Source organism: Neltuma alba, unplaced genomic scaffold, assembly GCF_004799145.2.
Source record: "Neltuma alba isolate B1F8T4 unplaced genomic scaffold, ASM479914v2 tig00011585_pilon, whole genome shotgun sequence".
In the NCBI taxonomy this organism is placed as follows: Eukaryota; Viridiplantae; Streptophyta; class Magnoliopsida; order Fabales; family Fabaceae; genus Neltuma; species Neltuma alba.
In genome coordinates, this window is record NW_021636238.1 from 350,189 (window position 1) to 377,773 (window position 27,585).

Here is a 27,585-nt window from a genome sequence, read left to right on the forward strand (position 1 = left end):
TGGATGACCTTAAAGGGTTGTAAACTATGAAGATTTACTTTTTATTTGTTGTGAAGTGTGGCTGAATTATATTTGAATGGCTTTGGCTTTATTTTGGCAAGTTTTGCAACAAAGGGATGAAAGTTGACCTAACTAAGAGCAAAGTTTGACTATGCAAAATTTTGAGTAAATGATGGAGTTTAGTGTTGAAACTTAAAATTCTAACAGATCATATTTTCATATTTAAAATAAGTGGTATTTTATAAAATCTAGAGTTTCATACAAAAAGTTATGCCCTCTCAAAATTGGGCATAAATTATGAAAAACTAGAAAAATGACAAATGAATAGTACATCTTGCCATTAAAATTGAGCACAGATGAGCACACATGAGCTGGATTCATATTTTGAATGTATTTTTTTTCTTAAAGAGCTCATTGTAAGATTTAAGTAGGACTTGGAACCATATCATTTTGATTTTTCTAGAATTAGTCATGATTTTTTAAAGTTTGGAGGAATTTAGGGTTACAATGAACAATAACGTGAGAAATTAAGTTTAAAAATTTAAATTTCTCCAACTTAATAACTTGAGAAATGGTTCTAAATGCTCCCACTTGATGTGAAATTGGGTAATAAAGTAAGGTGTGACAAAGGTGCACTATTCATTTGGTCATTTTTCTAATGTTTCAGAATTTATGCCTAAATTTGGGAAAGCATAACTTTTTATACAAAACTCTAAATTCAATGAATTACCACTCATTTTAAAGCTAAAAATGAGATCTATTAGATTGTTAAGTTTCAAATTCTATCTCATCAAATTGCCTAAAATCTCACAGGTCAATGTTTAGGCACCAATTGGTCAAACTTCAATAATTTAATGCCAATTTTTGCATTATAGCATTTTATCAACTCAAGACAATTATCTAACATACTAATAAACTAAAATCCATACTTTAACCAAGCTATACAGCACATAATTGTCGAGAAGTCAACCATTCCATATTACAAGTTATACAAACAAAGTTTCCAAAATACTAAATAAAGTCAAGGTCTTCCAATTTATGGCATCTCCTTGCTTTTTCCCTTGGAGCTTCCATCTCTTAATGATTGTAATTCAAATATAATGGGGTGAGATTCCAAAGAATCCTAGTAGCAAAGAACATCAGTTCAAGCATTAAAATGCAAGGTAAATTCATGTCATATGCAAGCATTAACCAAGCCATAAATATACCATTAATATGCCATAGAAAGGGAGCATAAATCACACCATTCAACAACCCAACTTAACACATTTGCCAAGGCATCAATGCTAGGAGTTAATCACATTTCCACATATATAACTCATCCACATCATGGCACATACACATAACACAAACAACCAAGACAATTTAATACTAGAATTGAAAGTTCTTGCTACTTCTTTCTAGCTTTGATCCTTGGTTTCCTTCTCATGTTCTTGAACTCCTCTTTGCCCAATGCCAAAGCCTAGCAATCAAGCAACACAATGGCATTGTAATTAACTTTAACAATCCTCATTAATACTTTAACCTAAAATCCTAACCCTTTAATGTTTATTTTTAGGGTTTTAGCATCCTCCTTTTTTATTTAACTTTCATATGCTTTTCCTATATGATTTGTCATGTTGAATCTAAATATAAACTTAGATTTATTAAAATCCAATCTTCCCTATTACTATCAGAACATAAAGCACTCTCTTGTCTTTTACTTGGTCCACATTGTGCCACTTGTCAAGCTATGAATGCAGAGGATTAAGGTGCCACTTGTCAAGCTAAGTATAGAGAGGATTTTGACTTTGAAAAATCATTTTCATTTGGAATTAAATTAAGATGGGAAATTAGTGCAAGATGGATTAGGGTATTGACATATCATCATTGTAATTAGCTTGATCTTGGATGGATAATACAAGAGGCTTGGCTTATAAATAGCCATCTGCCCCTCTCACAAGACACAATTTTCAGCCAACCTAGGGGAGGTTCTTGCAATTTGTTTTTTTTGAAGTATAATTAAGAGAAAGCCACCTACTTTAATCATATAAGCTTGGATACAAGGTTAATAGGATGTTCTAGTTTATTGCTTTGTATTCTTGGATTTGGTGATTGAAAAATGTTGTTTCCCTTAAGGGGAGGTGCTGGCTGAATTGTGTTAGGGTTAGGGGAGGAAGATTTTGATGTTAAACCGAGTTGAAACACATTGGTTATAGCTTATTTCAAGTGGTATTGTGTTAAAATTTGAAAGATTGCATGATATGGAACTTGCATGTACTATTCAGCCAACTCTAAATCTTTACCCTAGGATGTGATTTTGTGAGTTTTGATGCTTCCATTGGGTTTAAAATGGAAAATAGTGTAGGGTAAACTTAAAGAGCATGCTTTAGAAGCATTGGAATTAAAGTTGGAACTTTAAGGTTTTTGGGTCACCCTATTCAGCCAACATTGTTTGGGAAGGTAGGAGTTTTCCTTTCTTGAATCCAAGCTCATATTTGGATTCTACATGCAAAAATTATGTAGGATTAGCCTAAGAGGATAATTTTTAGGTTAAAGGAAACAAAGCTCCAAAATTCAAAAAATAAAGGGTTAAGGGTTACTTAAGTTTTGTCATTAAGTCTTGTGTAGTTTAAGTTGTAATATGGTTGCCCTTTTTGTAATGTGATGTTTATGATTTGATATTTGTGGAGGAAAAGAGCAAGAACAAAGACCAAGGAAGCAATTGGATCAAGGTAGCAAGATTTAATTAACTTTAATGTTGATATTACATTGATTGTTGATGCATAGATGATTGTTATTATTTGGTTGAGCTATGATAATTGTTTATATGGTTGCTTCTTGCATTGAAATGCCTTGGCTATTGCATGTCAGAGATTACCTAATTATGAGGAAGAATTAGTTCCCTAATAATAGCAAATGTTGAAATGCTTGATGATAGTGTATGTTTTATGTTATGGCTGATTTTATTTTGCTATTACGATTTCAATGAAATCTCATTCTTTCTGAATGCAAATAATTTTTCTTAGGGCTGAATCATCCAAGAAGAAGAAGAAAACATTGAAAGAATGATGTGTATTTATGAAACCCCTTGACTTTTGACAATGTAATTCAATGTATGCATGGATCACTACTAGAAAATAGCAAGTTAGCAGCAGAATATTTCTAGCGGTTCAAACAAAACCGCTACAAATTTATGTATTTCTAGCGGTTTTACAGCAAACCGCTAGAAATTAGCATCGCTTTGACCATAAAGACTATGGGGCCTACAATTTTCTAGCGGTTATATGCCAATCGCTAGAAAATCACAGCTAGAACACTTCCCGGGTTTTGGCACGAACTTGGCACCAAAATTCTAGTGTTTATTTCTAGCAGTTTCGTCACAGCTAGAGAATGCAAAGAGTCATCCAATTTTCTAGCGGTTCGGTGAACCGCTAGTAAATCATACACTTTTCTAGCGGTTTTGTTGAAAACCGCTAGAAAATATTTAATTTTCCTGAGGTGGTTTTAATAACCATTAGCAGTTTCTAGCTGTTGTCACCAAAACCGCTAGAAATTTCTAGCGGTTAACTCATAAACCGCTAGAAAATTTGTATATTTCCCTAGGTGCCCTAAATACGGCAGCCAAGCGTTAGACATTTCTAGCAGTTTTAGTGACACTGCTAGAAATTTCTAGCGGTTTGGGTAAAACTGCTAGAAATTTGCTGCCTATATATACCCACCACGGTAATTTTCACTGTTTCGTTCATTCGTGAAGCGAAGCTCTGCCGAATTCTCTCCACGAAACATATCCGAGTTCAAATTCAGCTGCAGATCCCTATTTTCAGGTAGAAATAGTAATTTATTTATAAATAATTTCTATTCTTATTTTTTTATTTAATTTATTATATTTTTGTTTATAAATAATTTCTCTTTTTATTTTATTTATAAATAATTACTATTTGTTGTTATTAGGATGAGTCGTCAGCCAAGGAAGGAGTCAGTTGATCCTGAGAGGGCAGAACCTAGTGAGGATCATCATGATGGTGGTCATGATGCTGGTGAGCCATTCCCCAGTATTCATGACTACGATCTTGGTCAGGAGGATCTCCTCAGCTGTATGGAGCAGAACGATATCGAGCGGACTGAGGAGGCTCATTTTACTAGGGATGAACAACCCCATACTGATGCTGATTGTAACATCCAGACTTTTGGGCCTAGAAGCATCAAAAGTAGTCTGAATTGGATAGGCTACCAGACCCCTTTTGAGTAGAAGTCTCAAAGATGAGAAAGGAAGTCAAAACAGTTTCAGGGACTAAACTGTAAAATAAAAGTTTTTCAGGGGCTTCAGTATAATCAAGGTCAGAGACTCCAATAAAGTCTCGAGGGCCTAGAAAGAGAAAAGAGACTAGACACAGGCCAAAGGTTAAGTTAGAAACCTCAAAGAGAGGATTATATGAAGTTAAGTCCAAGTAGGGACTAAAATGTAAATTCCGAAAGTTATGATCAACAGGGGTAAAAATGGAAGAGGGTATAGAAAATTCTAAGAAAAATCTCAGAAAATAGGAAATAATATTCTAAGACTCTTCTGGGAAGAGAAATGACAAAAATACCCTTGAGGCAGCTTAAATGGAATTTATGAGGTTATGGCCAGTAAAAAGTATACCATTTGAGGTAATTATTTAAAATAGCAAGAGACCTAAAAAATGTATACAAAAATGAGATTAAATGGTTGGAAGGTTGTACTAATTTATAAAATTAGTCCCGTAACCAAAAGGCCAGTGAAGTGGCTTTAATAAATTAAAGAGCCGGTTTTACCGATAAAAGGGTATTTTAGTAAACAACTTTTATACAAGGCTTAAAGGAAGTATTATGGCCTGAGAAAATTCATAGGTATTCTCTAGGATGAAGGGGAATTTATGGAGTAGACAAAAGAATTTTCTGAACCCCGGAAGGCCATAAAGAAAGTCGGAGAAACGTGAGCCAAGTAAATTCGGAGGAAGCTTATGAAACAAGTTTGATCCAATGGCTAGGATTTGATCTCCCTTTTCTTCCACCACTTTCATGACACTTGGCACCTTCTAGAAGAATTAGGTAAGCATGATGTAATAAGGTGATGCAATGATGATGCAAAAGTCCACTTGAACTTCCAAAATTGCCCTTACTCCTTCTTCTAGCTACCAAGGGCGTTTTGGTCCATTCAAGCCAACTTTTTGGCTATAAATAGGCACTCTCCCTCCCCCATTTCGGCCAAGCTGATGAACATAAGGGGAAACTCTTGCAATTTTGATTCTTGAAGCTTAAATCAAGAGGAAGACACCTACTTTGATCAACCGAGTTTAGATATGAGGTTAGCAAGTTGTTCCCTCTTGTTTATTGCTTTGAATCTTTGGTTTTATGGTTAAAAAAATGTGAGATCCCCTAAGAGGAGGTGCTGGCTGAATTGACATAAGCTTAGGGGAGAATGATTTTGATGTTAGATCTAGCTAAAACACATGGATTAAAGCTTATATCAAGTGGATCTATGTGGAAATTGGAAGAATTACGTGCTGATTTGATACCTATTTCGAATTAGTTACTGTGTGTATCTGATTATCAAATTTTTCATGCTTAAAGTACACTCTGTGAGCTTTAAATCCATGGGTAGAACACTCCATTTGGATATGTGTACGATTTATGGTGATTTTTCAAAGTTAGGGTTTGAAATCTGGAAACAGTGTTGAACTTTTGGGAGATTGTCGAGTTCCGTACAATTATGGTACTGTTATGCTTAGAATTGGTTCCTGAAACTATTTTTACTTTAAATTTAACTTAATTAGCTTTCAGTGAGACTTGGAAGCACTTAATTTGGGTTTTTCTAGATTTAATTATGAATTTTCAAAGTTGAGCAAAAAATTCTAGAGATTCTGCGTGAACAGTACCCGCGAACCAAAATTTCCAGATTTGATCTTCTTGAATCTAAGGCCATCTAAACTTGTCCTAATTGACAAGAAATGGATCTTAAGGATGGAAAATGATAAGATTTATGTTAGAGAAGTTAGAAAGAAAACCCTAAGAGCAAGAGAAAGGGTTGAGGTTCAAGAGAGCTAGCTTTGAACTTTATGTAATCTAGTGGTCCTAATAGATTGTATGATCATTATGACTATGTTTAGGACCTTTGGAACATCCAAGAGGATGTTTGATGATGTTGACCGAAAGCTAACATGGTTGGAAAGTCAAGGGAGTCAAAGGAAAAGTAAAAGGAAGGCTTGAGGTGCAAGGTAGTGAACTTACCTATTGTCATTGCTTGATGTTGTATACTTGTGTGTTGCCGTGTACATGTTATTGAATGTTATTGTGACATGTTTTAGCTGCTGTAATTGCTATTCATGATGAGTAGATTATGTCTCCATGGCCATGCATCAAGAAGTTAGCTTTGAGTATGCTAGTATGTCACTAATTAACAAGAGAATAAACAAGTTGCGTGTAGTGCATTAGCATCCATCTAGCATGATTATGTGGTATTGTTTGCTACTGAGATTCCCCCGAATCTCACCCCCTCCCTAACCAACCATTTAGGTCAATCAATGATGGGCACTAATGGCATGAGAAGCAAGGAGAAGAAGTGGAGAATTATTAATGCAAATGAATGATATTAATATTCAATGTATAATTCTCCTATGCTGTAAGTTATGTTATGAATGCTATTACTTCAATGTATATGCTTAGGATGTTTATGGCATGAATGAAAGTATATGAGTATGAATGAGAAAGATTAAGCCCATGCTATGTATGTCAAAGAAATAAAAAGAATTAAAGTAAGGAGATATTAAAGGATAAAACGTAGGTCTTGAAGCAGTTAGTTTTGAGCTTCAGTTTGACCTATCAAATGAATGATTTAAATCCTGAGATTTGGGAAACTTATAGTGCACATCCCAAGCTTCAAAATTAGTGGTAAATCACCTCATTTGGATGTGTATGCAAAGAGATATGAGTTTTCAAAGTTAAGGCATAGAATCTGGAGAGTCCAGATTTTACCAAACGAATAGTAATCTTAATCCAAAAACTGTATGTTTTCAGTGAGGATGTGTTCAGTTGAATATTTTTCCCTTAAAGAGCATTGAAAGAGCTTTCCGTAGAATTTTGGAACACCTCCATACGATTTTTCTAGAATTAGTTATGATTTTTCAAAGTTGGACCTGTAATCTGAAAACTGGACAGTGAACAGTAATATTCCAAAAATTAACGTCCAAATTGAAATTTTTAAGTTTAAGACCATCCAAAGTGGTCTGGAATGGGTCTAAATGAATGCTAAGGTACTATATAAGTAAGGTGTGACACTGATGCTAATGCTATTGAGGAGGAGGAGCAGGTTCAGGGGAATGAGAATCCCCATGCTGAGTAGCGTCCTGCTCCCAGACGTCAGGCCGGTTTTGAGGTGGAATTTGAGGGTAAGTATTTATTTAACTTTTTTAAATTTGACAACTATTTAATTTATATAGAAATTGTTTTAATTCATTGATATATAATTTATTTCTTAATTAAATTTTGCAAACTCTGAGGGGAACAGGTCCTATAGGAGGTTGACAGCCAGAGAGTTGTCTATGATGACGAGCGGACAGGTGGTTGTGCCGCTCAATGAGTTGGGCCAACCAACGAAGAAAGGTGGCTAGTTGTACAACAAATACGTCCGCCTCCTTGGTCAGCAATGGACGCTGTTCCCCATCTACGTGCAGGACTGGAAGAAGATCACCTCAGAGAAGAAGCAGCAAGGTTGGGAAATGATGAAGGTAATATAAAATTATTATTTATAATTTTTTAATTTAAATAAATGATTATATATTTTGTTTTCAAATTATTTAATTGTTTGATTGTAATTTTTTATTTATTTAATTTATTTGTTATTTATAATATTTTTAAAGTAGTTAAATGAATATATATATTTTTTTAAATTACTTTATTGTTTGAAAATAATTTGTTATTGATTTCATTAATTTATTACTTATAATAATTTTAAATTAGTTGAGTAAAAATATATTTTCATTTAAATTACTTAATTGTTTAATTATGATTTGTTATTGATATAATTTATATTTTATTTATAATATTTTTAAATTAGTTAAATAAATATATTTTTTTATTGAAATTGCTTAATTGTTTGTTTATAATTTGTTGTTTACTTAATTTATTGTTTTAATCACAGAGTAAATTTATACTGGGCGAGGAGTTGAGGGCCGACACGATCAAGAGGCTTGGGGTGGCATGGAAGAACAAGAGGGCTGACCTATGGAGGGAGAAGAAAGGTGACGGGACGAGGCCCCTGCAGGAGATACTGGCAGATGTACCTGGTGGAGTCCCGGAGCAAGACTGGTCCAATTACGTCTATTTTAGGATGTCGGCTGACCAGATGGTATGATAATATTGTATTAATTATATTTTTTTTATTTTTTGGTCCAATTTGACTAATTTAATTTAATATTTTTACATCTTGCTTTAGGCTCTTTCTGCGAGAAATGCTAGGAGCGTCAGGTATCAGACGATACGTCATAGGGTTGGATCCAAGAGCTTTACGATCGCCTATGATGAGATTGTGAGTACTTGAAATAAATTTGTTAAATATGTATATGTATATGGCGAAATGTGGCCGATTTTGTATAGACCTCTAGACGGGTGTACATCGGATGAGGTTGAGGAGATAGCGGTAAGTAATGAATTAAATATTAATATAATATCACAGTATAAATATCATTTCATACTAATTAGCTTCTTTATATTAATTTTGATAGGCACGGATGACTCAGGTCGATACCGAGCTGCGTGAATCTCAAGGGTCTGCCTTGGATCCCACCGCCTCACTTTTAGCGGGTCGTGGCCGGGCGCAGTACCTTGGTCAGGTTAACGGGCTCAGACTTGGACCTACACTGACTAGTTTGCCCCGCTCAGGTGGCTTTGGCCCTTCATATACTGCGGGAGCTCTCAGGCGAGCGCGGGAGCGAAGCGGCCGGGTTTCTCATCCTTAGAGGAGTTGCGAGAGGAGCTCAAACAAGAGTTGGAGGCCAACATCAAGGCTAGGGTGGAGGCCAGGATCGGGGAGCATGATCGTTAGTTGTAGGAGGGTGATCGTCAATTCCAGTTGCAGCTTGACCAGTTCAAGGCAGCTGCTACGGCTATGTGTGATGTGATGATCAGTATGGCTCCAAACATCACGATTCCTAAGATCCCCGACATACGCCTGCCACCAGTCCCGCCCTTGCCCTCCATTAGCCAGTCAGCCCCAGAACGTTCAGCAGCCTACCCACCCCCAGCAGGAGGATCCAGTGGAGGACGATCACGATGATGCTGTTTCTGCCCCCCACCCCTGATTTCCCCTGTTTTCATTGTATAGGATTTTATTTGAATTTTGATTTTATGATTTTATATTCTATTTAGATATTTATTTAAATTTTATGTTTATTTGTTTGCTTTAATTATTTATTTAAATTTTATGTTTATTTGTTTACTTTAATTATTTATTTATATAATTTTATTTATGTCAAGTATTAATTAACATTAAAATATTTATTAATTTATTACTATATAAACAGTAAAATTTATTAAACATGTTAAACATGTTAATTAATTAAAATATTACTGCAACTTATTTCTATAATTTAAATAATTCTATAATTATTTATTAATTTATTAATTATTTATTTGTATAATTAAAATATTTCTATAATTTATTAATTACTATATAAAACATGTTAAACATATATTCTTTCAACATTAAAATTTATTCTTGAAATATGTATTTTAACATTTAACAAATCATAGAATTTATTAATTTAATAAATATTTATAAATATTAATAATTTGTTAATAATTTTGTTTATATCAAGTATTAATTAATACATTATACTAAAAATGTTAATAATTTATTGCGGAGTATTTAAAATACTTTTGGAATATTTAATTTTTAAAAATATTATATTATTTAGAACCACTAGAAAATTCAAACCAAATTCAAATTTCCCTCCTTGAGTTTCTAGCGGTTTTTAGCCGCTAGAAAATCAAGAAAATTTGTAGCGGTTCTAAATTGCTAGAAATTGTACAACCATTGTCACATTCAAATTTCGTCATGGCACGAATTTTCTAGTGGTTATGAACCGCTACAAAAATTTCTATTCATTGAAACCGCTAGAAATTTCTAGCGGTTAATAACCGCTACAAAAAATTGACCGTTACATAACTGTTGGCAGCCTCCTTTATAAGCTAAAACACTCTAACTGAAATTCATTTTAACTTCACTTTGAGCTTCCTGTGTCATATGTTCACGAAATTTGAGCAATATTAGTGATGGATCGGTCATGGATCAACTTACACTGGTCGTCTTCGCAATACCTAGCTGGTCTAAGCTATTTCTTAGATTTTGCTTTTGTCAATGCCGCTGTAAATGGTAAGATTCAGTGTCCATGTCCTAAATGTAATTTCAAGAAGTGGCATTCCAGAGATATTGTTAGAGAACATTTGATCTTTAAACCCTTCCCGCGAGAGTACGTATTTTGGCAACTACATGGGGAACGGCCAAATATGGTTGCTGAGTCAATTCCAGTAGTTTCAAGGATGGGAGTTCGAGTAGATGAAGCCGATGTCGTGAACGATGCTGTGCATGATGCTTTTGGCATTCACGAAAGCCCGAATCCCAATGAAGATGAAGTAGAGGGGCCTCAACCTGAGTTTCTTAGAAACGAAACTACTCGGGAATTTTTTGACCTTATGAGCGAAGCTGACAAGCCTCTTTATTCTGGGTGCACAAAGTATTCGAAGTTGTCATTCTTGGTGAGGCTGTATCATATCAAATGCTTGTATGGTATGACTGACAAGGCGATGTCCATGTTGTTGGAATTACTGGGAGATGCTTTCCCCCAAGCTGAATTCCTTCTATCTTTTTATGAAGCAAAGAAGATTATTAACAAGCTTGGCTTGAACTACAAGAAGATAGATGTATGCCCAAACAACTATATGTTATACTGGGGAGATGATACAAATAAGGAGATTTGTACGAGATGCAAGACGTCACGCTATAAGTCGGTACGGAAAGGGAAAAAGCAAAAGAAGAAACCAACCAAAATTCTCAGGTACAATTTATTACAATATGCTACTTGTTCCGTCTCTAAATATTCGATATTTGAAATTCTCAATACAATTGATTATGATGTGTTACTTGTTCAGTCTTTAAATATTCGGTATTTGAAATTTTTAATACATTATTTTCTTAGATACTTTCCTTTGAAACCACGGTTGCAAAGAATGTATATGTCATCAAAAATGACTCAGCACATGAGGTGGCATGTGACTGAGGAAAATCCAAATGACAAGTTAAGGCACCCACGAGATTCGGAGGCGTGGAAAGCATTTGATGTGAAATTTCCAGACTTTCCCAGTGATCCTAGAAATGTACGTCTTGCATTGGCAACCGATGGTTTCAATCCCTTCAGAAACATGAGCACAAGTTACAGTATCTGGCCGGTGGTGTTAATACCATACAATCTACCACCTTGGATGTGCATGAAGCAGAGCTCCTTTTTGCTTTCCATGATCATTCTTGGCAAGAAAGCACCGGAAAATGATATAGACGTATACTTGCAACTGTTGATACACGAATTGATCGACCTGTGGACGAATGGTGTTAAGGCATATGACTTATATGACAAGCGACCATTCAATCTATGTGCAGCCTTGATGTGGACAATAAGTGATTTTCCCGGTTTGGTAACTTTGTCCGGCCGAAACGTGCATACTGGGTTGGCCTGTCCTGAGTGCAATTTTGATTTTGTGCCATGTTGCCTTCCACACAGTTGCAAGTGGTGCTTCATAGGACATCGATGGTTCCTCGATTCCAAGTACAGGCTTAGAATGCAATAGATTCGCTTTGATGGGAAACAGGAGAAGAGAGATCCTCCTGTTACTTTGTCTGGTGTGGATATTTTGTGGCAGTTAGAAGATGTTAATGTCGAGTTTGGTAAGAGTATAGATCCTAAACAATTGGGATGATGATCTCATGGGACATCTGATTCGCAACCTACGCAATGGTGGAAGAGAAGCATATTTTTAACTCTTCCTTATTGGGAATCTAATTTGCTGACACAGTTTGGATGTTATGCACATTGAAAAAAATGTGTGTGATAATGTGCTATATACGTTGCTTAACGAAGCTGGAAAGTCCAAAGACCATCTCGCAGCTAGAAAAGATTTACAGGCCTGGGGAATTCGTGAAGAGGCTTTGCCTGATGAAAACGACAAGTTTCAACCAGCTAAATTCACCTTGACGAAGCAGAACAAGGATATCTTTCTCTTGACGCTGAAGAACACAAAAGTACCAGATGGATATTCTAGCAACATCTTAAGGTGTATTGATCTGCTGGCTCGAAAGGTTACTGGGTTAAAAAGTCATGACTCCCATGTTCTTATGCAACAGTTACTTCCATTGGTCTTGAAAAACACACTTCCTTCCAATGTATCGGTGGTTTTGGTGGAATTGTGTTCATTTTTCAAGAAGTTGTGTGCGAAGGTCTTGATAGAAGAAGAGCTTGTCAGCTGTAAAATAAAATTATTCTTACACTTTGTCACTTGGAGATGATATTTCCTCCATCATTCTTCACTGTTATGGTTCACTTGACTGTCCACCTTGTTTGAGAAGCAAAGGTTGTTGGCCCAGTTCACTATTGATGGATGTACCCTATAGAGAGGTACTAGATTATCTTTTATCCCCGCCTCTTTAAATTTCACATTGTTGTTTCATTTGCTCATAATTATTAATGCAATATTAACTTACAGGTACTTGGGAAAATTAAAATCATATGTTAGGAATAAGGCGTGGCCTGAGAGGTCAATAGCATAAGGTTATTCTGGAGATGAGGTCCTAACTTTCTGTTCAAGGTACTTTGACGACATGGAGACATCTTTTAACTGCCCGCGTCACGTAGATGATTTTCCTCCTAGTCCTTTGATTGAACCCAATTATTCTATGTTATTTCATATCATTTTAAGGGTTTTTATCATAGGTTTTGGCTCCTTTTAATGATAATTGTGCTTAATTTTGATTAAGAGTCCTTACTTTGAGTTAGTGTCTTTTTGAGGGTAAAATTGTCATAATTAGTTATTGATTGTATTCAATTGATTTCTAGGACAATTGATGCTTCAAATTGTTGCTTTTCATTGTAGGACACATGAAAATTAGAGCCAAGATTGAAGACCAAAGCATTACACAACATGAGAGTTTCCAAGAAAATGCCGTGTGTAGCAAAAAGTCTGAAAATGTGCATCAGTGGCTATTCTGGAATAGTTCGCCGGGGCAAACTTTTTGGTTCGCTGGGGCAAACTCTCAAAATCTCACTAGAATACCTCTCTGGAATAGTTCGCCGGGGCAAACTTTTGAGTTCGCCGTGGCAACCTCTTCGTATCAGTAACGTCAGATTGGATCCAGAACGCAAAAATGGACCTTCTACTCATATGATCCGACCCAGATGGACCACAAAAGCCCTTAGAAACCCTATTTTCGACCTATCAATCCATTCTATCATCTCCAACACCTCTATTCTCTCATCTTCTTGCCTCTCCACCTCCATCTTCTTCCCCATCCATTTCCTTCATCTTTTCTTCATTTCATCTCATTTCCTTACACTCCCAGCTACCATGGTTGATAGATTCACTTTGGATGGAGTTTTTCTTGAAGCTATGGAGGGCTAGGGTTTATCAACTCTTGAAGATGGTGAAGTGGCATGAGTTTTCAGACTTCAAAGGGGAGTTTAGTTTCAGTTTGCAATTTTTAGCTATGATTTATGGCTTTCTAGGTCTAGGAGTTGTAATTTCTTAGTTAGGAACTTGGGATTGATACTGTAATTATTGGTTAATGATTACATTTGTAATTTGGATTGATTGATGTAGAATTTTGTGCTTAAATATATGTAGTTGCATATATGCTTATTGTAACTCTCATGATTCTCTCCTATCTTGCATGGTTATGTTTTGGTACTGAGTTGATTGTGTGTTACATTAAGCCAATTGCATGATCATTCCAAAATTACACATTAGGGAAGCTAAACAAAGTTTTCATTAATGAGTTCATTAATGTAAGCTTTGGACTCATTGAGTTAATGAGGTTCTTATTAAGAAAACCTAATGGATTTGTGAAACTCCCAATATTTAAGTGAACTATGATTGCCATCAAAACCATTTTCAAGAGATTTCCTATCATTCATTTCCATTCCATCATTATTATCTTAAAACACCAAAAATATAGTATCTTAGGTTTGTTTTCATTGCATTTAGTTTAGGCACCATTCATTTAAATGTTAAAAACCCAAAACCCCATTTCATTGCATTGCATGGCATTTAGTCTAGCTTAGGTAATTAATAAAGGCTCCCAAAAGTGAAACGACCTGAGTTTGCACTGTACTGCATAGCTTGGATTTATTTTTGATTGAGAACCCCAAGGCGAACGACAAAAAGGCTCTCGTCAAAATGGCGCCGTTGCCGGGGAGCCATTAAGTTGGTTCCTTAGGCTAGTTAACTGTCAACTTTGGTTGATTGGGGTTTTGTGAGCCTCTTAGGTTACATTTTTACATTGTGCATAATAGGTTTTGCATTGCATAAAAATTTTGAGATATACAAACAAAGATCTTGATTTTCTTCCCTTTTCATACTTTACATTCTGCATAAATCACTGTTTATGAGTTGTCTGTGAACTTTCACCGTGGCTAACTCTTTGATTCGCCTCGGCCATCTTGCAGGATTTTTGTGAGAATCCCTCTCGGGACACCTTCGCCGCGGCCAACTCTCTGATTCGCCGCGGCGTAACCTGCATTTTAAATTAAGAACTCTTGGGGATTTGATTGTTTAGCTTTCTTATGGCTTGGTTTAATAATAATTTAGGTCCATCTGATCACCGTTCCTTTTTTATAGGTGACAATACTCTGATAGGTGATAATTCTTCTCAAAGGCTTGATGCCATACAAGAGGAATTGGATCTGCTTCAGGCACATTTTGATCATGAAGAACATGGTGGGACTTATCAAGGGCATGATCCCTATCCTCACCATAACCATGGCTATGATTGGATGAATGACCCTCCACATTCCCCTTACCATACCTCTTCATTCCATTCATACATAAACCAACATCCACCATTAGGACAACAGTATGACTTATCACCTCCACCATACAATCCACACTTTGAACACTTTCCTTCACATCATCCATATCATGAGCCAAACATTCCATCACATGAACCCTACCACCAATACCCTTCCTCATCTCACCAACCATTTCATGAACCATCACCGTCATTCTATCCATGTCCCACTTCATATCTTGAACCATTCTCACCATATAATCCCTCTTTGAACCATCTCCTTCGCCAAATGACTACCACCACTAACCCTTATCCCAATCCATGTACCAACCCTTTCCCCAATCTCATGATCATAAATTCAGTGAACCTGACCCATTTCTCACTATTCCTAAGAATGACCAGATATGATTTTTAAGAGAAGCTTATGACCGCTTGAATTCATACTACCATGGATTACTTGAAGAGGTAGAAATATCTGGAATTTCGAAGGAATCAGAGGAAGAGTTAGAAGAATGTCAAAGTGCATTAGGAAAGTTCTTGAGTGATATAGCGCAAATTGAATCTGGGATGGGGAAGGATGAATCAAAGTGTCCAAGTTCACTCATGCAAGAGGCTGAGATGAAGCAAGAACATCCACAAACTCACAAGGACTCGTGCCTTACATCAGGTAATATTGCTCCTCTTCTTGAGGAGATTGACCCTTGTGCTAGAACTACTATTCCTGTTGAAGTTATTGATGATGTGAGTGATAGTGAGGTGGATGAGGAAATCATAGTTGAATCCCCTCATATGTTTCAAAATGAAAATTCTCACTTGAACACTTCTAATAATAGTTGTTTAGTTAATGATCTTGCTTGCACTGTCACTGCTTCTTTGTGTGAAGAACATGCTTCTCTTTCTAGTGCTAGATTGGATAGTGAAACTGATTCTGATTTGAATGAACCTTTATCTTGTTCTTGCAATGCTCACACTATATGCATGGATTGCATTGATAACAAAAATGATATACTTGTTAAGTGGCAAAAGCAGAACTTTGGTAAAGTGTGTGCATTACCTTCTAGTATTGAAAGTACTGAAAAGCTAAAGCATGATGTTGATGTGAATTGCCTAGAAGATGATTTTGTGGAAAAATGTGAACCTAAACATTGCCTTAAGAATCAAATTCATGATAATTCCAATGAGTTCGTAGCTTTTAATAATGTTGAGAAAGGCTTTAAAGTTTCAATTGATAAAATCATGAATATCAATAAGTCTTTCCAACAAGTTTTATCTTGTGATTTACCTCCTGATTTATCTTGCATTGTAAATAGTAGTTTGCATAAATCATTTTGTTCTTTCTTTTCTTCCCCTATAAACATTACCTCTTGTGAATGTGATAGTGATGTACTGTACTCCAACAACTGTCAGTTGGATTCTTCAGCTTCCACTTCACATGAGCTTGGGTGTTTCAAAAATTTAAATAAAAATTTGACTCCTACTGATGGGAGTACTATTGATTTCCTTGGTTGTGATAGTTACTTGGAGAGATTAACTTCTAAGTTGTCTTTATTTCATTTTTATCCTCTTCATGTTTCTATTTCTGGATGTGGTACTGCTGTTGGTTCTACTTGCTTGCAGGACTCCACACCACCTCTACTAAGGAAGATCAATAAAGGAGAAGTGAGCATATGGAAGAAATGCATGTTTCTTATCCGGGATGAGAACTTCTCCTACAAGAGTTTGAAGAGATTTCGTTCTCAAGGTTGTCCCTTTCCTTCCTTAACTCTTATCTTTTGAATTATTTGCTTGTTTTATGAGATAAGTGTGGGGGAGGGACATAGCCAGTAGTAAAAGTAGTTTGTTTTCTTTTCTTTTCTTTTCCTCCCTTTTTGGTTTTGGTTTCTCTTGTTTAGGGTTACACTCGAGTTTTGCATTGGGGACAATGCAAAATTCAAGTATGGGGGATTAGAGATTAATATTCAGTGATTGTGTTGTGTTTTTCTATGTCTATTGGAAAATCTGGTTTTCTAAAAAGTTTCAAAATTTTGATTGATTTTTGAACTTAATATGAAGATTTTTGAGTTAAAATTTTTGAAAATTTTTGCTTCAAGTAACTTACACTTGAATTTGTGTATTCTTGGACTTTGGTAAATGTATATGAACTTGTATTGATACTCATGAGAATTGCTATTTGTTCAAAGTTGATTGTTTTAGTTTTATTGGTCACAATTCTTCAAGCTTGCTTTTATATTGATTGAGTTAATGCATTGTGATTAATCTAGAGTACAATTAATCTTTGTGTATGAGCATTTGAGATTTAGCCTTGTTGGAAGATTCTTTGAGCCTAATTTTCATTCATAGTGAGTTGCATCCACTTACATCTTCTACTTTCTAGAACTTGTTCTAATTCTTAATCGAGACTTAGTTGCATTTATATGATGAGCATCATAGAGGCATTCTTTTCTAAACCCTTTCATTCCAAACACAAACCCACATGATTTTATCCATTGCTAACCATTTGAGCCTTCATCTTTTCTTAAGTGCCAAGAGATGCATTATACATTCAACTTTCTAACATTTTTACTATTACATTCATGATGTGTTAAACTTTGTCTTCTTGGGTTTTGAATTGCCAAAAGAAAAAAAAAGAGAAAGAGAAATAGAAAAAGGCAAAGAAAGAAAGATCAAAACAAATGGTACCAAAAGAATAAAATTTTGAAATAAGGCAGTTCATTGGTGGTTTGAAGAACAAAGTTGTGCTTTTAGAAAAATAGAGTAAATATTAGTTGGAAACCTTTTCTAAAATGCTTGGTGCTTAACCATTCATACCTTTTCACCTTATCTTATTTCATTTAGCCCTTTCCATTATCATAACCTTAAAAGTCCTCTTGATCATTGCATTCATGCATTAGAAGTGGAGAACTAGGATTGTAACAAGCTTATGGTAAAGTGGTTGATTAAGTGGATTTGAGAGAGAATTACCCCAACTTGGTGAGTAAAGTGAAACAGTTTGTATCTTGAGTGTTTTCTCTTTTGTTCATTCCCATTGCATTGATTGTACTCTACTTTAATCCCTTCTCATTGACTTAGATCGCTATGATTGCTTGTTTGAAGAATTGGGTTAATGGCACTACTGCTTTCTTACTTTGAATTCATAGGGGCTCCCATTTGTATCAATGTTGTTCTCTTGCTCTGGTTTTGTATTACCTTCGTCCAGGAGTACAAAGGTTTAAGTGTCGGGGATTTGATTAAGCCCAATTATTCTATGTTATTTCATATCATTTTAAGGGTTTTTATCATAGGTTTTGGCTCCTTTTAATGATAATTGTGCTTAATTTTGATTAAGAGTCCTTACTTTGAGTTAGTGTCTTTTTTAGGGTAAAATTGTCATAATTAGTTATTGATTGTATTCAATTGATTTCTAGGACAATTGATGCTTCAAATTGTTACTTTTCATTGTAGGACACATGAAAATTAGAGCCAAGATTGAAGACCAAAGCATTACACAACATGAGAGTTTCCAAGAAAATGCCGTGTGTAGCAAAAAGTCTGAAAATGTGCATCAGTGGCTATTCTGGAATAGTTCGCCGGGGCAAACTCTCAAAATCTCACTAGAATACCTCTCTGGAATAGTTCACCGCGGCGAACCTCTTCGTATCAGTAACGTCAGATTTGGATCCAGAACGCAAAAATGGACCATCTACTCATATGATCCGACCCAGATGGACCCCAAAAGCCCTTAGAAACCCTATTTTCGACCTATCACTCCATTCTATCATCTCCAACACCTCTATTCTCTCATCTTCTTGCCTCTCCACCTCCATCTTCTTCCCCATCCATTTCCTTCATCTTTTCTTCATTTCATCTCATTTCCTTCCACTCCCAGCTACCATGGTTGATAGATTCACTTTGGATGGAGTTTTTCTTGAAGCTATGGAGGGCTAGGGTTTATCAACTCTTGAAGATGGTGGAGTGGCATGAGTTTCCAGACTTCAAAGGGGAGTTTAGTTTCAGTTTGCAATTTTTAGCTATGATTTATGGCTTTCTAGGTCTAGGAGTTGTAATTTCTTAGTTAGGAACTTGAGATTGATACTGTAATTATTGGTTAATGATTACATTTGTAATTTGGATTGATTGATGTAGAATTTTGTGCTTAAATATATGTAGTTGCATATATGCTTATTGTAACTCTCATGATTCTCTCCTATCTTGCATGGTTATGTTTTGGTACTGAGTTGATTGTGTGTTACATTAAGCCAATTGCATGATCATTCAAAATTACACATTAGGGAAGCTAAACAAAGTTTTCATTAATGAGTTCATTAATGTAAGCTTTGGACTCATTGAGTTAATGAGGTTCTTATTAAGAAAACCTAATGGATTTGTGAAACTCCCAATATTTAAGTGAACTATGATTGCCATCAAAACCATTTTCAAGAGATTTCCTGTCATTCATTTCCATTCCAATCATTATTATCTTAAAACACCAAAAATATAGTATCTTAGGTTTGTTTTCATTGCATTTAGTTTAGGCACCATTCATTTAAATGTTAAAAACCCAAAACCCCATTTCATTGCATTGCATGGCATTTAGTCTAGCTTAGGTAATTAATAAAGGCTCCCAAAAGTGAAACGACCTGAGTTTGCACTGTACTGCATAGCTTGGATTTATTTTTGATTGAGAACCCCAAGGCGAATGACAAAAAGGCTCTCATCATCCTTCCATGTCAACTTTATTTCCTCCTATCGGGAAACCAGTTGGAAGATATGAATTCTTCAGACTCACTCCTACAGAGAAACTCCAAGCACACAGACATGTTTTGACAAATTGGAGCCAAGTTGAACCCTTCATACAGTAAGTATATCATATAAGCTCACTAGCTTTTACACTTTATATTTGTTTCTCACTGACTCTTCTAACAAATTACACTTTACTGTAGTGAGTTTAGAAGTTACCTCAGGTTTTAGCTACGGGGGCATGCGCGTTCTGCTGACATTGATAAAAGAGTCTTCAAAGAGTTTCCTAGTTGGTTTACACGTCAAATACGTAATGACAATAGCCCATACACAGATGAATTCAAAGCTCTTTCCCTCGGTCCGTTAGACCATGCACGAAGGTTTACCCCATATAATGTCAACGGCTTCAAGTTCTGTACAGTTGGAGGTGATCAGGGATTGCTCACACAAAACTCTGGAGTTTACGGGACATTTAGGATGAGATGTTATGCTAGTAGCAGTGATGGCAATATGCGCTTTGGAGGCATCACTTACTATGGAAAGCTAATTGACATTATTGAGTTGAGTTACCAGCTTTTCACCATGACACTGTTCAAGTGCTCCTGGGCAAATACAACAACTTCATGGGGACTTGCTACTAACCACTTGGGCATCATCTCAGTTAATTTCTCTAGACTTATTCATATGGGGGCATCTGAAGATGATGAGCCATATATCCTTACTTCCGAGGCACACTAGGTTTACTATGTCGAGGACGAGAAACATAAAGACTGGAATATAGTCGTTCACCTCAAGCCACGGGATCTTTATGATATGGGTGATGGTGACATTATTTATGATAGCGAATCCTTCCAACCCCTGAATTTTGAAGACTTCTTTCCTTAAGGAGACGATAATTTGCCAATTATCAGGTAAACGTCTTTTCTTAAATTATTTAAATAATTAACTACTAATTACTAATTTCTTCTAAATACATTATAATTCTAACATAATTTTTTTAAATATGTCCTTTCAGGCGGGATGATAATGAAGAATAGTAGCATCAAAAATTTTTATTATTAAAAAAAATTTTCCTTCCATAAATACATATGTATAAATTAAAATTGGTTTAGTTTTTTAAAAAATAAAAAATTATAATTTGTAGCGGTTACATAACCACTATAAATTTATTATTAAAAAATTTTTCTCCCATAAATACATATGTATAAATTAAAATTAGTTTAGATTTTTAAAAAATAAAAAATTATAATTTGTAGCGGTTACCTAACCGCTACAAATTTCAAACCGCTACAAATACTAGCGGTTACTTATATGCTAGAAAATGGACAAACAGCTACAAAATGCACCAAAACGCTATAAAAAAAATGCTACAAATGTGTCGCTAATCTCTATAAATATCATATCACCTCTACATTCATTTACTTTCTCACAATTCTGTCTTTTTTTCTTACTTTCTCATATGGTGGTTTCTTTCTCTTCACTATATGGTAAATGAATTTTATTTTATAAGTCCTTATATCTTTTATTTGTCTTTACTTATAATTTACTAACATATTTATTTCTCTTTTTCTTTCATATTTTTCTTCTTCACACTTGTCATGCCCTCCTCAACTGATTCAAATACTTCTTAACATAATAGTTTAGGCTCAATATTACAAACTATCTCATCTTTAATTCAACTATCTTATTAAATCTTCAATTCAATTATCTTATTAAATTAAATTCACTTCTTTTGACACACTCATAATTTAATTATATATTGTTTATTACAAAATTCAAATATATAAAAAGTAATACATAACTAATTATACAAATTAACAAAAATCCTCCAATATAATCTATTTAATGGTTTTTAAATTTATAATATTATATTTTCTAATAATCAAAAACCAGAATTTTCTTTTGTGCTTGGAAAAACATTTCTAGCGGTTCAAAACCCCTAGAAATAAAAAAATAACGAGACAAATTTCATGAAATTTAAATTTTGCGCCAAATTTTTAGTGGTTCAAACCGCTATAAATGTTTTGGCGCCAATTCAAAAATTTGATTTGGTTCAAAACTTTCTAGCGGTTATATAACTGCTACAAATTTTTTTGTTTTTTCCAGCGGTTCCTATATGCTAGAAATTTCATCTACCACTAGATTTTTCTAGCGGTTAATTAACCGCTAGAAAGTTTATGATGTTTTGACCATACTGTGTAGCGGTTGCCATAACCGCTAGAAATTTTTTCTTGCACTTGATTTTCTAGTGGTTTTTGTAACTGCTACAAATGTTATTTGTTATGGTTAAAACTGCTAAAAATGTCTTATTTTAACCGCTACAAAATACATATCTTTTTGTAGTGGATGCTGTAACCCTTTTGAGCTGTTATTTTTTAGTTGTAATTTGACTAAGTTGTTGTTCATATTAAATCATGAAGTTTGGCATGATATTAGTTCACATCTTGAGCTTCAAATCAATAGGTAGAACATTCAAATTGGATATCTGTATGATTTATGGTGATTTTCTAAATTTACGGTTTGAAATATGGAAAAAGTTCTTAACCAATGGAATAGTAGTAACTTCCGTACAAATCTAGCACTGTTTCACACTGAATTGGTTCTTAAGATTATTTTTCCTTTAAACAAAATTCAAAGAGCTTTCAGTAGGACTTGGAACCATTCTGTTTCAATTTTCTAAGATTAATTATGAATTTTCAAAGTCGGACAAAAGTTCTGGAATTACCAAGTGAATAGTGAATATGGAAAGTAACGTCTTAAATTCGTTTTCTTGAGGTTAAGGCCATCCAAAGTGGTCTAAAATGATATAAAATGGACTTTAAGGTATTATAAAAGTAAGGTATAACACTAGCAAAGTCTTCAAGCCCATGAATGAGAAATGAGGATGAATGAGGGCCAAAAGTTATGCTAGAGACCTCAAAAGAATGATTCTTAATGTTAAGTCCTAACAGGGACTAAATCGTAAAGTCGAAAGGTTTTGGGCCGAAAAGGGCAATATTAGAAAATAAGCCTAGAGATTCCAAAAAAATTCCAAAAAATTCCCATAAAATGGGAAATGAGATTTTGAGGCTTATTAAAGGTCAAAAATGATAAAAGTGCCCTTTAATTGGTTTTAAATGAATTTTAAATATTATGGCTCATTTTGAGGTATAAAGTCAAATTTAATTGTTTGAGCCATAAGAAGGCTTCAAAAAAGCAAGCAAAAATAGGGATTCAAGAGTTAAGAGGCCGTAGAAAAATATAAATTAGTCTCATTCCTAGAAGGCCAATGGAATGGCTTTCAAGAATATTTTAAGCCTAATTATGCCATTTAAGAGCATTTTATGAGAAATTCAAAAATAAATACTTAAGGAACAAGTTATGGCCTGAGAAAATTCATAGATTTTCTCCATAATTTGAGGAATTTTATAATATAAACAAATGAATTTTTAGAGCTATGGATTGAATAAAATGCTCCAGTCAAATATTAAATAATTTTTGTCTCCTAAATAAGAGATAAAATCAAAGAAAATATCTAAAGGCAATGATGATGGTGTTGAGTCAGCATCACCAAGTATATTTATGACGCAATTATGACACCTCTGAGTCATCATACTGAGTTATCAGGGGATATTTATGGATAGTAGAAAAGTCAGAACACAGTACTGATATGTTTTAGACAGTCCTCTATCTACTTGATACAACAAAATCTGTACTACATGACTTAGTGATGTTAAGTACCCTGTTAGTGGAGCTAACTATTTTCTTTTATGCTCCTCTAAGATGGAAGCCATATGTGGATTTATTTGAGATGAGAAAAGGGTGTCAAAACATGTCTGAATGGTCCCGGGTAAGTCAGGACCCGAAAAAGTACCCGATACGGCACAAAATAACAAGGTAGATGGAGGAATAGCTAGGGGCTGCATTTTGCACGATTTTTCTATTAATTTCCTCCCTATTTTAATGCCAAAATGATGAAGGAACATGCAAGGGATTATATGTACGGTTGGATGAAAGGCATGTGTACGGTTGGATGAATGACACATGTACAGTTGGATGAAAGACACATGTATAGTTGACGTGGAAGATGAAATAAAAGAGAGACACATGGCATACTTAATGTAAGAATGATATAAGCAATCTAGAAGTTAGACACTTGGCGTGATCAAGATGGAAGATAAGGGATAAGAGACACATGGCAAGATCATATTGGAAGATTAAATAGATGGCCAAGATTAAGTCACACATGCTTATGATCAATAGCCAAGATTTAATCTTGCAATTTCAAGATTAATGGCTAGGATTTGTTTATGAAGTCTATAAATACCATTTCGCTCCCCTTATTTTTATCCAAGCTTATGGAAACTGTGTAGAAACTCTTCTAAAATGAATTCTAGAGAGAGAAAGAGGAAGGAGAAGAGAAAGAGCAAGTGAGGGAACCCAAGGGGACATGCTACATGAAATTGTTAAGTGTGAGGGAAGATGAAATTGATGTTAGATTAATGATTAAGAGGTTGAAACAAGCTTAAATTAAGTGGTTTTGTGATGAATTTTCAAGAGATCCAACTTCCCCTAACTTTGTGTAAATTTTTGCTAGGCTTAGGGTTTATGTTAGGGTTGGATTTTGATGATTTTAGTGTGTTTAGAATAAAAAATTATGAGGCGTAAAGGTGAGAAAGCAAGTTTGGAAACAGTAAAATTAAAAATGGAATTTTTGCCCTAAAACCCTATAGTTTTAGCCAAGGCTTGTTCATGGGGAACGAGTTGGATTTTGATTATTTTGAGCTTGAAAATGGATTCTACATGTAAAATTGTATGGGAATAGCATGTGGAATTAATTTTAGAAAGGTTGAAAATCAAGCTCAAAAGTTAGAAGTAATATGGTTTAAAGAAAACAAAGTATTGATGTTGTTAGTTAGCATGGCTCTAATGGGTAAATGGCAATGATACTTTGATGCATTTAGGGCTATGAAACATCAAGGAAGAGGAAGAGCAAAGGCTGAACAAGTTACCTCAAGGTTGGTAGCAAGAAAGAGCTAAAGAAGACAAAGGGAAACTTAAAGGTTACAAGGCAGTGAACTTATCCTTTTAAATGCTTAACATATATGCTTGTGTATTGATGAAGTTTGATGATGATTTTAAAGCATGAATGCTTAAATGTTGCTTTGTTTAATTTATGGCCATGCATGTGTGTAATATTGAGCATATAAATGTGATATTATTTTAAAGCATGAAAGTATGTGAAACCAAACATGTCATACACTTGCATTTATGCAGTATTTGGGTAATGTTTACTACTGAGATTCTCCCAAATTTCACCCTCCCTTAACAAAAAATAATAGGTTTATGCTCATGAGAAAGCAATTCTTGGAGGAGAACAAAGAAAGAAAGAAAGAAATGTGAAATAGTGCATTATATTATGTTATGTAATGATACGTGATTATAAGATTATATGTGCCAATTAGTGATATGTATTGGAAATAATGTTATTCACATGTATGATGGACTATAATTATGTTTATGAATGATTAATACAATGATCGATTGGTATTGCATACGTATTGAATTTATTACGAAATGTTATTGCAAGTTAGAGGATAAAGTATCCCTAAATATGTAGTAAGCTTGATTATCACATGAATCTGGGCAAATGGAGGGGTCTAGCCATAAAATTTGACAAACTTATACATCTCATTTTGATCTTTAAAATGAGTAGTAGATCACTCAAATTGAAATTTTGTACAAAAAGTTATGCCTATCCAAGATAGGCAAAAATCCTGAAAAAATGGCAAATTGATCAAATGAGCAGTAAATTTTACGTATTAAAATGTACGAATTCGGTGAGGCCAATGATTATTTTTCCTTGTAGATGGTTAAAAGAGCTTCAAATAAAAATTTAAACCACCTTGATACATTTGTTTTCTAGAATTAGTTATAATTTTTCAAATTTGGACCTAAAATCTAGAATTTCAGGTAAATAGTAACCCGAGAAGTAACTTTTAAATTTTTAATCTACGGGCTTGCAACGTGATTTACCAGAACGCTAATGCTTCCAAATGCATACTCTGAGGGGTTAAAGGACAGATGTTACATACTTAAACTGTAACGCTTCCAAACGTGTACTAAAAGAGGTTTAAGGAAGGATGTTCCAATATTCAAAATTTTTATTTTTGACTTTAATGCTTCTAAGCACATTTTTTCCACATAGTCCTACACAATTTCACCTTAGTAACCCATTAGAAGTATCAAATTAATATGAATTAAACCCTAGCCTCATTAACCAAGTTTGGCCGAAACATATAACTATATTTCACAAGTTGGAATTCTTTCAAAACCAAGTTAAACCACTAGTTTCGAACCATTTTCTATCCTCTAATCTATGTACAATCTTTAAATGATTCATATCACACCATGTAGCATTTTGTATAGCATGGTTTTTGTAGGGTTTTAGCCATTTTCAGCCATCCAAATCAATTCCAAATCATATACTAATCAAGGTAGTTAAACCCTTAATGAATGCTTTAACTTACCTTGGATTATTGCCTGGTAGTAACTTGGTCTAGTTCTTCCTTTTTCCTCTTCCTTTTTATCAATTTCAAGAGCAAAACATTCTCCCTCCAATTTTTCTTTTTGCCCGAATTATTTGAATTAGAGGGAATTTATAGACAAAATTTTGGCTTGGTTTTCCTATTTTGCCCTTAATGAAATATTATAATTTCCTTGTATACTTGTCTCTTGATCTTTTTTTTCCTTGATGATCATGCCACATATCATGCCACCTATTAACCATGTGCTTATAAGACAAGATTTTATTATAATTTGTCTACTTCCAATTATGCCTTTAGACAAATTGTATAATTCCATTCATGTCCTCCTTACCATTCTGGCACCATAATTACAACAAATTTGGGAGAAAATTTGTTTCACCAAGCTTCATGTTATTCCAGTGTATAATCTCCTAATATTGGTTAAAAAAATTTTTTGGATCCTATCTAATCTAGCACTTCTAAAAATTTACTTCTGTACCCCAATAACTTCCTTTCTATGCGAAGAAATTCACCAGTTTTTGTTAGATCAAAATTTGCCCTATAACTCCTTTTATTTAATTTTTCCAAAAATCAGCCTTTTAGTGACAAAATTTAGCTTTAAATATTTTATAGCTAACCTCTGCACTTTTAGAGGTTAGGAATAATTTTACAATTTGTATTAACCTCTCAATTATTTTTCTCATTTTTGTATGAATTATTAAGGCCTATGTATAATTAAAATAATTTATTTTGGCCAATTTTTCCTTAATTAGCCATTAATACTAATAATTACCAAAAAAAACTCTAAAATAAATTATTTTTATTATGTTTTGACTTTTTAGCCTCAAATACTATTCTAAACCTTTTATTTTATTTTTCATGAATTTTTGAGAATTTTCAGGAATTTGAAGCACAGTTTTCAATTTTGCCCTTAACCGGAACTTTTCAAAATAACAGTCCCGTCCCTACCTGGGGTCACTTCAAAAGTTGTTCTGTTTCTGTCTCTACTACACTACTTGGCCCTTAGTCAGTTCTAAGTTCCTTATTTTCCAAGTTATAATTATTAGGATATGACATTTTACCCTCTGTTTACGGATAGTCTGCGGTATTAAATCTTGAAGTAGTACCGATTACCTCCTGCATGGCTTTCCATAATCAAGACATAAAATAAGAATCCCTGTCTGATACAATGTTTTCTAGCAACTTGTGTAATCTGACAATTTCTTTTGCATACAACCTTGCTAACTTCTCCAGAGGATACTTAAGTTTCATTATAAGAAAATTATGGGCCGATTTTGTTAAACGGTCCACTAT